The sequence below is a fragment of the Mytilus edulis genome, chromosome 1 (assembly GCF_963676685.1).
Source record: "Mytilus edulis chromosome 1, xbMytEdul2.2, whole genome shotgun sequence".
NCBI classification, from domain to species: Eukaryota; Metazoa; Mollusca; class Bivalvia; order Mytilida; family Mytilidae; genus Mytilus; species Mytilus edulis.
This window is the reverse complement of record NC_092344.1, coordinates 87,629,617-87,643,350: the sequence shown is the minus strand read 5'-3', so window position 1 is coordinate 87,643,350 and position 13,734 is coordinate 87,629,617.

The window sequence follows — 13,734 nt, the reverse complement described above, 5'->3', positions numbered from 1 at the left end:
GTTTGAATTGGTTTACATTTGTCATTTCGGGACCTTTTATAGCTGACTATGCGGAATGGGCTTTGAAGGCCGGATGGTGACCTATAGTTGTTAATTTCTGTGTCATTTTTTCTCGGTTTTTGATTCAATAGATATAAGAAGATGTGGTGTGAGCGCCAATGAGACAACCCTCCACACAAGTCACAACCCGCAAAAGTAAACCATTATATGTCAAAGTACGGTCTTCAATACGGAACCTTGGCTCACATCGAACAGTAAGCCATAAAGGGATCTAAAAATGACCAGTGTAAAACCATTCAAACAGAAAAACCAACGGTCTAATCTATATATGAAAAAAAACGAAAAAAATTTATGACCGCATCAAACAAACGACAACCACTGAACATCAGATTTGTAACTTAGGGCAGGTGCAGAAAATGCAGCGGTTCTAAGGGCATACGAAACAGTTTTGATCCCATATTGAAAGTTTGCTGAAAATTTGCATATCGGCTATATTTTGCCTGATTAAATCAAATATGTAATAAAAAAAATAAACCTTCATGTGCTACTTTTTGAGTAAAATAAGGTCGAATTTTTATATATTTGCTAAAAATTCAGATTTGTGGACGTATTTTTCCTTTCGACAGAAATACATAACTTTTTGTTTTAAAAGATAAACACAAGCAGTTTTTTGTTGATTTGTTTGTAAATTCTGTTTTATATAAATATCCTTTAAATTTGTGCAATTTATTATGTCAAATAACTCGTTTTTATCAAATGTTCACGAATGTAGAAAAAAAAACATCATATTTTACTGTATATTTATCGTGGGACTATTATAGTTAATAGTCCCAGATTTATCAAATTAAAAAAAAAGCACTATTGACGTTTTCATGAAAATTGGCACACATAATCTTCTTACGTAATAAAACCATCTGACATTTTAAAAAAGAGGGGTCCATGAACTCGTTTTCAAGTTAAATAAGTTTGAATGATAAAAAATCAGTCGAAAACTGAATCTTTTCCCGATAAGTCATAGTTTGACGTCGCGGAAAACCTCCACTGAAACTGTATCGAATACTCTTTTAAAAACGTTTTACTAGGTACCAACCTTCATCCTTACCTGAAACAATAGTGTAACATCACATCATCAATGCATCTTTAAGGTTTCAGATTTACACAGCTGAAGAGACTATTTCTATTTTCAAATACGGACCTGAATAAAAATATTTTGTTGAAAATAGCTTTCAAGACACATCAGATTGAAACGAAATACATAAACAAGTAACATGCAAACAAAATACAGACAAAATACACAAAGCAGTATTCGTACTGAAATTTTGTTTAATCAAAATTAAAGATAAGGAGAAATGGTATGATTGCCAATGCGAAACTATCCACTAGAGGTCATAAGCAATTATAGGCAATCATATGGCCTTCAACAATGTTCTAGGATACAACTGTAATTATCTGTTCAAGCATTCAAAGGCTGTCAGAATAGAACTGCCATGATCTGTTGCAGGGTACAACTGTCAGGATCAGTTCAAGGATACAACTGTCAGGATCTGTTTAACGATATAACTGTCAGGATATGTTCCTGGATACAACTGTCAGAATCAGTTCTAGGAAATAACTGCCATGATCTGTTCCACGATACAACTGTCAGTATCAGTTCTAGGAAATAACTGTCAGGATCTGTTCCAGGATACAACTGTCAGTATCGGTTCTAGGATACAACTGTCAGAATCTGTTCCAGTGAACAACTATAATAATCTGTCCCAGGATACAACTGTAATAATCTGTCCCAGGTTACATATGTAATAATCTGTCCCAGGATACAGCTGTAATAATCTGTCCCAGGATACAACCAGGATACAACTGTTATAATCTGTCCCAGGATACAGCTGTAATAATCTGTCCCAGGATACAACTGTAATTATTTGTCCCAGTGAACAAATATAATAATCTGTCCCAGGATACAACTGTAATAATCGGTTCCAGTGAACAACTGTAATTATCTGTCCCAGGACACAACTGTAATTATCTGTCCAAGGTTACGTATGTAATAATCTGTCCCAGGATACAGCTGTAATAATCTGTCCCAGGATACAACCAGGATACAACTTTTATAATCTGTCCCAGGATACAGCTGTAATAATCTGTCCCAGGATACAACTGTAATAATTTGTCCCAGTGAACAAATATAATAATCTGTCCCAGGATACAACTGTAATAATCTGTCCCAGTGAACAACTGTAATAATCTGTCCCAGGACACAACTATAATTATCTGTCCCAGGTTACATATGTAATAATCTGTCCAAGGATACAACTGTAATAATCTGTCCCAGTGAACAACTGTAATAATCTGTCCCAGGACACAACTGTAATTATCTGTCCCAGGATACATATGTAATAATCTGTCCAAGGATACAACTGTAATAATCTGTCCCAGGACACAACTGTAATAATCCGTCCCAGGATACAGCTGTAATAATCTGTTCGAGGATACAACTGTCAGAAGCTGTCCTAGGATACAACTGTCAGAATCGGTTCCAGTGAACAACTATAATAATCTGTCCCAGGATACAACTGTAATAATCTGTCCCAGGTTACATATGTAATAATCTGTCCCAGGATACAGCTGTAATAATCTGTCCCAGGATACAACCAGGATACAACTGTTATAATCTGTCCCAGGATACAGCTGTAATAATCTGTCCCAGGATACAACTAGGATACAACTGTTATAATCTGTCCCAGGATACAGCTGTAATAATCTGTCCCAGGATACAACTGTAATTATTTGTCCGAGTGAACAAATATAATTATCTGTCCCAGGATACAACTGTAATAATCTGTCCCAGTGAACAACTGTAATTATCTGTCCCAGGACACAACTGTAATTATCTGTCCCAGGTTAAATATGTAATAATCTGTCCCAGGATACAGCTGTAATAATCTGTCCCAGGATACAACCAGGATACAACTGTTATAATCTGTCCCAGGATACAGCTGTAATAATCTGTCCCAGGATACAACTGTAATAATTTGTCCCAGTGAACAAATATAATAATCTTTCCCAGGATACAACTGTAATAATCTGTCCCAGTGAACAACTGTAATAATCTGCCCCAGGACACAACTGTTATTATCTGTCCCAGGTTACATATGTAATAATCTGTCCAAGGATACAACTGTAATAATCTGTCCCAGGATACAACTGTAATAATCCGTCCCAGGATACAACTGTAATAATCTGTTCGAGGATACAACTGTCAGAATCTGTCCCAGGATACAACTGTCAGAATCGGTTCCAGTGAACAACTATAATAATCTGTCCCAGGATACAACTGTAATAATCTGTCCCAGGTTACATATGTAATAATCTGTCCCAGGATACAGCTTTAATAATCTGTCCCAGGATACAACCAGGATACAACTGTTATAATCTGTCCCAGAATACAGCTGTAATAATCTGTCCCAGGATACAACTGTAATTATTTGTCCCAGTGAACAAATATAATAATCTGTCCCAGGATACAACTGTAATAATCTGTCCCAGTGAACAACTGTAATTATCTGTCCCAGGACACAACTGTAATTATCTGTCCCAGGTTACGTATGTAATAATCTGTCCCAGGATACAACCAGGATACAACTGTTATAATCTGTCCCAGGATACAGCTGTAATAATCTGTCCCAGGATACAACTGTAATAATTTGTCCCAGTGAACAAATATAATAATCTGTCCTAGGATACAACTGTAATAATCTGTCCCAGTGAACAACTGTAATAATCTGTCCCAGGACACAACTGTAATTATCTGTCCCAGGTTACATATGTAATAATCTGTCCAAGGATACAACTGTAATAATCTGTCCCAGGATACAACTGTAATAATCCGTCCCAGGATACAGCTGTAATAATCTGGGACAAATAATTACAGTTGTATCCTGGGACAGATTATTACAGCTGTATCCTGGTTGTATCCTGGGACAGATTATTACAGCTGCATCCTGGGACAGATTATTACATATTTAACCTGGGACAGATAATTACAGTTGTGTCCTGGGACAGATAATTACAGTTGTTCACTGGGACAGATTATTACAGTTGTATCCTGGGGCAGATTATTATATTTGTTCACTGGGACAAATAATTACAGTTGTATCCTGGGACAGATTATTACAGCTGTATCCTGGGACAGATTATTACAGCTGTATCCTGGGACAGATAATTACAGTTGTTCACTGGGACAGATTATTACAGTTGTATCCTGGGACAGATTATTATATTTGTTCACTGGGACAAATAATTACAGTTGTATCCTGGGACAGATTATTACAGTTGTATCCTGGAACAGATTATTACAGCTGTATCCTGGGACAGATTATAACAGTTGTATCCTGGTTGTTCGAGGATACAACTGTCAGAATCTGTCCCAGGATACAACTGTCAGAATCGGTTCCAGTGAACAACTATAACAATCTGTCCCAGGATACAACTGTAATAATCTGTCCCAGGTTACATATGTATAATCTGTCCCAGGAAACAGCTGTAATAATCTGTCCCAGGATACAACTGTTATTATTTGTCCCAGTGAACAAATATAATAATCTGTCCCAGGATACAACTGTAATAATCTGTCCCAGTGAACAACTGTAATAATCTGTCCCAGGACACAACTGTAATTATCTGTCCCAGGTTACATATGTAATAATCTGTCTAAGGATACAACTGTAATAATCTGTCCCATGATACAACTGTAATAAATCTGTCCCAGTGAACAACTGTAATAATCTGTCCCAGGACACAACTGTAATAATCTGTCCCAGGATACATATGTAATCTGTCCCAGGATACAACTGTAATAATCTGTCCTAGGATACTACCAGGATACAACTGTAATAAATCTGTCCCAGTGAACAACTGTAATAATCTGTCCCAGGACACAACTGTAATAATCTGTCCCAGGATACATATGTAATCTGTCCCAGTGAACAACTGTAATAATCTGTCCCAGGACACAACTGTAATAATCTGTCCCAGGATACATATGTAATCTGTCCAAGGATACAACTGTAATAATCTGTCCCAGGATACAACTGTAATAATCCGTCCCAGGATACAGCTGTAATAATCTGTTCGAGGATACAACTGTCAGAAGCTGTCCTAGGATACAACTGTCAGAATCGGTTCCAGTGAACAACTATAATAATCTGTCCCAGGATACAACTGTAATAATCTGTCCCAGGTTACATATGTAATAATCTGTCCCAGGATACAGCTGTAATAATCTGTCCCAGGATACAACCAGGATACAACTGTTATAATCTGTCCCAGGATACAGCTGTAATAATCTGTCCCAGGATACAACCAGGATACAACTGTTATAATCTGTCCCAGGATACAGCTGTAATAATCTGTCCCAGGATACAACTGTAATTATTTGTCCCAGTGAACAAATATAATAATCTGTCCCAGGATACAACTGTAATAATCTGTCCCAGTGAACAACTGTAATTATCTGTCCCAGGACACAACTGTAATTATCTGTCCCAGGTTAAATATGTAATAATCTGTCCCAGGATGCAGCTGTAATAATCTGTCCCAGGATACAACCAGGATACAACTGTTATAATCTGTCCCAGGATACAACTGTAATTATTTGTCCCAGTGAACAAATATAATAATCTGTCCCAGGATACAACTGTAATAATCTGTCCCAGTGAACAACTGTAATAATCTGCCCCAGGACACAACTGTAATTATCTGTCCCAGGTTACATATGTAATAATCTGTCCAAGGATACAACTGTAATAATCTGTCCCAGGATACAACTGTAATAATCCGTCCCAGGATACAGCTGTAATAATCTGTTCGAGGATACAACTGTCAGAATCTGTCCCAGGATACAACTGTCAGAATCGGTTCCAGTGAACAACTATAATAATCTGTCCCAGGATACAACTGTAATAATCTGTCCCAGGTTACATATGTAATAATCTGTCCCAGGATACAGCTGTAATAATCTGTCCCAGGATACAACCAGGATACAACTGTTATAATCTGTCCAAGAATACAGCTGTAATAATCTGTCCCAGGATACAACTGTAATTATTTGTCCCAGTGAACAAATATAATAATCTGTCCCAGGATACAACTGTAATAATCTGTCCCAGTGAACAACTGTAATTATCTGTCCCAGGACACAACTGTAATTATCTGTCCCAGGTTACGTATGTAATAATCTGTCCCAGGATACAACCAGGATACAACTGTTATAATCTGTCCCAGGATACAGCTGTAATAATCTGTCCCAGGTTACAACTGTAATAATTTGTCCCAGTGAACAAATATAATAATCTGTCCCAGGATACAACTGTAATAATCTGTCCCAGTGAACAACTGTAATAATCTGTCCCAGGACACAACTGTAATTATCTGTCCCAGGTTACATATGTAATAATCTGTCCAAGGATACAACTGTAATAATCTGTCCCAGGATACAACTGTAATAATCCGTCCCAGGATACAGCTGTAATAATCTGTTCGAGGATACAACTGTCAGAATCTGTCCCAGGATACAACTGTCAGAATCGGTTCCAGTGAACAACTATAATAATCTGTCCCAGGATACAACTGTAATAATCTGTCCCAGGTTACATATGTATAATCTGTCCCAGGAAACAGCTGTAATAATCTGTCCCAGGATACAACTGTAATTATTTGTCCCAGTGAACAAATATAATAATCTGTCCCAGGATACAACTGCAATAATCTGTCCCAGTGAACAACTGTAATAATCTGTCCCAGGACACAACTGTAATTATCTGTCCCAGGTTACATATGTAATAATCTGTCTAAGGATACAACTGTAATAATCTGTCCCATGATACAACTGTAATAAATCTGTCCCAGTGAACAACTGTAATAATCTGTCCCAGGACACAACTGTAATAATCTGTCCCAGGATACATATGTAATCTGTCCCAGGATACAACTGTAATAATCTGTTCTAGGATACTACCAGGATACAACTGTTAAAATCTGTCCAGGATACATTTGTAATAATATGTTCCAGGATACAACTGTAATAGTCTGTCCCAGTGAATAACTGTTATAAGCTGTCCCAGGATACAACTGTAATAATCTGTCCCAGTGAACAACTGTAATAATCTGTCCCAAGATACAACTGTAATAATCTGTCCCAGGATACATATGTAATAATCTGTCCCAGGATACAGCTGTAATAATCTGTCCCAAGATACAACTGTAATAATCTGTCCCAGGATACAGCTGTAATTATCTGTCCCAGGGTACAACTGTAATAATCTGTCCCAGGATACAGCTGTAATTATCTGTCCCAGGGTACAACTGTAATAATCTGTACCAGGATACAGCTGTAATAATCTCTCCCATGATACAACTGTAATAATCAGTCGCAGGATACAACTGTAATAATCTGTCCCAGGATACAACTGTAATAATCTGTCCCAGGATACAGCTCCAATCAGTACTTTTGAACTGTACGTTTTTTAAGACATGGGCGTGTTTTAGTTTTTTTATTTCTTCATGTTAAAAATAAATGTACAATAAAAAGTATTTTGTATATCTAACATTGCTTTAAAAGCGCCGTTCTTTTGCTTTGTATGTGTGTGTTTACTGTGCATATATTGGTTTAGTATTGTGGATTGATACCCCATATCCTGTGTTCTTCTATTTTAAAAGCAGTAAAGAAATTATTTTGTAGCAGTCAGATAAGTAGTATAAAAAATAATATAGTTTCTTTGCAGATTAAAATGTTTAAGGAGCACTTTAATATGGGAGTTTATTACAGGTAAACTATGTAAACTATCCAGATTACACAATATCATTTTCTTTGGAGGTGTTTTCGAAAAAATAATACTGGATTGTACATTGTTACATTATGCAATATTGACGCCTGGGAAACCATTAAATCGCAAATCTGTTTAAAATTGGTACGTTTAATTTGAACATTTATTGGAGTGAACATTTCTGTTAAAATGATATTAGAATATATGGGTGTCACCGGATTTATTTTTGCTATATCAAAGTAAAGTTTCTCGCATAATGTATGCAATCAGACAATATGAATATCATCAATTGCACCTGAGAGACATTTATGATTTTGTATTTCAAAGTAAAATCACAAAAATACTGAACTCCAATGAAAATTAAAAACGGAAAGTCCCGAATCAAATGGCAAAATCAAAGGATAAAACACATCAAACGAAGGACATCAACAGTCATATTCATGACTTGGTACAGGCATTTTCAAATGTAGAAAATCGTAGATCGAACCTGGTTTTATAGCGCTAAACCTCTCACTTTTATGACAGTCGTATCAAATTCCGTTATTTTTACAACGATGCGTGAACAAAACTGACATAATCGATAAAATAGACAAACATGTCTATGATTGCATATTACTTGCACAAATTTGAAATAGCATAGTGCATTCCAGATTTGGAAAATGTTTGTCGTTTTGAACTTTTAATCAGTACACTTGATTGTATTAGCTAGATCGCATGCATAGTTACTTTTCGATTATTATTTTTTTTTGGTCAAAATGTTGAAGTACCCCGCAAGATTAGAATTTCGGTCCTGTGCGAGTGTGCGTCAGCTATTCAATAAAACAAGTTGTATACATTTATTTTATTGTGAAATTTACTATTCATTGAAGTGAATTTCTCCTAATTGCCTTGAACAGATGGCCGGAAAATGGATGTGCTACTACACTTTCGTTGACAGATTTCTGTTCTATCTATACGGGTGTCTGTTTATGTGTTATAAAATACATTTTCTAGGCTGTATTTGTATTCAAGTTAGATAATTTGGAACTGAACGAATTAAAAGCTGTTAATCCTTATTTTCAAAGATTTGTTAAATATATACATTGCACGAAGTGGTACGACACATGTTGATGCTTAAAAACATTTTTTGATAGGAATGTTCATCCTTTAAAGGTTTTGTCTGTATTTTGCAAAATTTTCGCTAGTCGTTAAGCAAACACCCTTTTCAAGTTTTGAAGACCGTATGCGGTGACCTTCCGTTTCATTTGGACTCATTATTATTATTCATCTGGTTTTACTCGGTAAATATAAATCGTGTTGTCCAATCTTGAGTTTCCTGTGTATATTTTTTTCGTGGATTGCTTAGTGTTTTTCACTTTATTTCATTTGGCGATTGTGTTTCTCTGTATATTTTTTTTCAACTATTGTTTATAATAGCCCTTTTTCACATACATTTTTGCATGCACATTTAAACATATACACCACGGTCATCCGCTGTAAACAGGAATAGAACATCCAGGTCTTTTAAGGACAGAGTGATCAAAGACCTTTTATTCTAAATAGCGAACGTTTAGCCAATTTCTTTGCCAGTTTGCATTTCATGCTAGTCACATAAAATATTTGTTGCAGTTATATATTATATATAGACCAAAATTTCAGGATGTGTTGTGGTCCAGAAACAAAGAATATACCAGAGGATTTCTGAAATGTTTATTAAACAGAAATGATATCCAGAAGGCACGAAAATAAGTTCAATTCAGAAATAAATAACGAGTCTAGTAGCAAAGAGGAACCCTCAGGAAATCCATTCTAAGTAACTCTTCGTAAAACAATTGTTGATTTTGTAAAAACACATTTGGTCATAATTTGTTCACACAGAGGCCCCAAAATGCAACATAGTTCTCATGGAGTGTGTGGTATACTGCAGTGCCTTGTGTTTCCTTCAATACCAGTAATCAATCTAATTAAACATGTATCTATCGTTACTTGCGTACTCATATATGTGAGTATAACGAAATTGGAGATTGATATATATAACCAGATTGTACAGGGACTATATTACACTATTGACACAAAAGAGTATATTAGTCCTAGGATTGTACCAGTTACTTATGTAATATGTTACTCGGCCGTTCTGGATGAAGGAATTTGTTGGCATTTGGTCTGGTCTAATTCCTGTAATTCAGCAATTGAGTAATTGAAATCAAAATATAATATTAAGTAAAGAATAAACTTTCAAAATTGATAAAACAGCATATGCAATTGTATGGAACATATTCAAGACCTGGCTACTCTAACTTGTTGCAAGTACTTTTTTTTTATTGTGAGGCACAGTATAGTGATTGTTTTGTATTCGTTTTACCGTTTTACTGCACCTTTGTATCCACAATTATTCCTTAACTACTGGTTGGATTTAATCAAACTTTCAGGGTGCCTTCCGAACCCTATGACTTACTCCACTCTCTTTTATTTGAATGATTTTCGGGGCATTTTGTGTGTGTGTAACTTCTTATTATGGACAGTCAAACAAAAATGATATATACGAGGGACAGTTGAGATCTAGACTGTAGGACCCGAGAGATGCCTTCAGTTATTCAATTGTGAACATTTCATTCTGTTATGATGCAACATTGCAATTCAGCTGCATTTGGAATATTTTCACCATCCTATACTATAGTTTAAATCTTTGTTTCCTCATCAGTATTTTCTTGACATAGAAACTAGGAGTGTTGCTGCCTACTATAGTTTTCTTCTAATGATCAAGGGTTCACAATAGTAAAATTGATGTTAACTCTTTGAAACTCTTATGGAAGACATAATGTTTTTGCTGATCATCATTAACGGTTTTTTTTCACAGTTCACTGCTTCCTAACAGCAAATAATTTGTCACTTTCCATGAGCAACACAACAGGGACCAGTGTTGAAGCAGGTACTGCTTACTCTTTCATAGCACCTGTGTCCACCCTCAGTTTTTACAGGGCAAGGTTTTCTTTAGCCATTGTGTTTTTAAACTTTTTTAGAATCTGACTGCACTCTGTTAATATTGATCTTTCTTTTCAGGGGTCCTTGATGCAGTAATAATTTTGTGTATTTGTCTTTGTCAATCTGCATTATGTGTCCATAGTTCTTTCTAATATGCACTGACTTGATTTGAAGAAAATGTTCATTGTTTATTTTGTCCTCACTCACAGTTTGACAATTGCAAATAATAATTTTGGATCTTGATTTGGACCAACTTGAAAACTGGGCCCATAATAACAAATCTAAGTACATGTTTAGATTCAGCATATTAAAGAAGCCCAAGAATTCAATTTTTGTTAAAATCAAACTTAGTTTAATTTTGGACCCTTTGGACTTTAATGTAGACCAATTTGAAAATGGGACCAAAAATTAAGAATCTACATACACAGTTAGATTCAGCAGATCAAAAAACCCCAATTATTCAATTTTTGATGAAATCAAACAAAGTTTAATTTTGGACCCCGATTTGGACCAACTTGATTGAAAACTGGGCAAATAATAAAAATCTAAGTACATTTTTAGATTCAGAATATCAAAAAACCCCAAGGATTCAATTTTTGTTAAAATCAAACTAAGTTTAACTTTGGACCCTTTGGACCTTAATGTAGACCAATTTGAAAATGGGACCAAAAATTAAGAAACTACATAGACAGTTAGATTCGGCAGATCAAAAAACCCCAATTATTCAATTTTTGATGAAATCAAACAAAGTTTAATTTTGGACCCTTTGGGCCTCTTATTCCTAAACTGTTGGGACAAAAACTCCCAAAATAAATCCCAACATACCTTTTATGGTCATAAACCTTGTGCTTAAATTTCATTCATTTCTATTCACTTATACTAAAGTTATGGTGAAAAACCAAGAAAAGTGCTTATTTGGGCCCCTTTTTGGCCCCTGATTCCTAAACTGTTGGGATCTCAACTCCCAAAATGAATCCCAACCTTCCTTTGTTGTTCATAAACCTTGTGTTTAAATTTCATAGATTTCTATTTACTTATACTAAAGTTATGGTGCGAAAACCAAGAAAAATGCTCATTTGGGCCCCTTTTTGGCCCCTAATTCCTAAACTGTTGGAATCTCAACTCCCAAAATCAATCCCAACCTTCCTTTTGTGGTCAAAAACCTTGTGTCAAAATTTCAGAGATTTCTATTTACTTAACTAAAGTTATAGTGCAAAAACCAAGAAAATGCTTATTTGGGCCCTTTTTGGCCCTTAATTCCTAAACTGTTGGGACCAAAACTTCCAAAATCAATCCCAACCTTCCTTTTGTGGTCATAAACGTTGTGTTTAAATTTCATAGATTTCTATTTACTTAAACTAAAGTTATACGCCAACGTGATACCAATATACGACCAAAAAATTTTCAATTTTTGCGGTCGTATAAAAATCATCTTGTATCAAACAAGAGTGCACACACTGAAATGTCTCGCCTTCTTCACTTATCATTGATATTATGTTGATAGTCCTTAATATAAAGTTTTATTACAACTGTCACAAAAACTTAACATTAACCAAGAAAACTAAACATTGAGCAATGAACCGTGAAAATAAGGTCAAGGTAAAATAAAACCTGTGTGACTGACATATAGATCATAAAATATTTCCATACACCAAATATAGTTGATCTATTGCATATAGTATTAGAAAAAAAGACCAAAACTCAAAACTTAACTTTGACCACTGAACCATAAAAATGAGGTCAAGGTCAGATGACACCTACCAGCTAGACATGTACACCTTAAAATCATTCCATACATCAATTATAGTAGACCTATTGCATACAGTATAAGAAAAACAGACCAAAACACTAAAACTGTACTTTGACGACTGAACCATAAAAATGAGGTCAAGGTCAGACGACAGCTGCCAGTTGGACATGTAACATTACAGTCCTTCCATACACCGAATATACTAGACCTATTGCTTATAGTATCTGAGATATGGACTTAACCACCAAAACTTAACCTTGTTCACTGATCCATGAACTGATGTCGAGGTCAAGTGAAAACTGTCTGACAGGCATGAGGACTTTGCAGATATGCACATTCCAAATATACCGGTAGTTATCCTATTACTTAATATAAGGGAGAATTTAACATTACAAAAAATCTTAACTTTTTGTTCAAGTAGTCACTGAACCATGAAAATGAGGTCAAGGACATTGGACATGTGACTGACGGAATGTTCTTAACATGAGGCATCTACAAATCTATATACAAAGTATGGAGCATCAAGGTCTTCCACCTTCTAAAATATAAAGCTTTTAAGAAGTTAGCTAACGCTAATTTTAAAAGAAAACATTTGTACTGGTCAATGATTTCAAAAGTAAGATACTGCTACATTTATCCTTGTCCTAGGGGTTCAAAAAAAGTTGCAGAACAAGATTATACTATTAACAGTGTCACCTGGGTCAGGATCCCTAATAGACCTTGAGATGAGGAACTCAGATAACATAATTAAAAAAAATATTAGTCCGCCATACAATTGTGGATGCTGTGATTTAAAAAATGGACATAAATGAACAATAAGAACTGTTTTATAGAGCTGATGTGATGAGAAAAGAAATATGTAGATTTGACCTGAAATAAATTATTAGAAAGGACAATTTTTTTATTGAATTTTATGATCAGAATTTTGGGATTATTTCATGAGGAGAGTGACATTTTTCACCATCTTCCGGGGTCCAGCAATTTGCGAAAAAAGTAATCTCACTTGCCACCCCGAAAATTTAACCAGACATGTATAAATGTATCAGCTTCGATTTGAGCCATCATACATGTTCAAGTAAAGGATATGGACTGAGCAACAGAGGAAGACGTTACCATTACCGCCTATGGATAATTAATTGTGAATGTTTACCCACCTGGAGGTTAAATCCAAGGCCATTCAGGTCAAATATATATAATCCATAA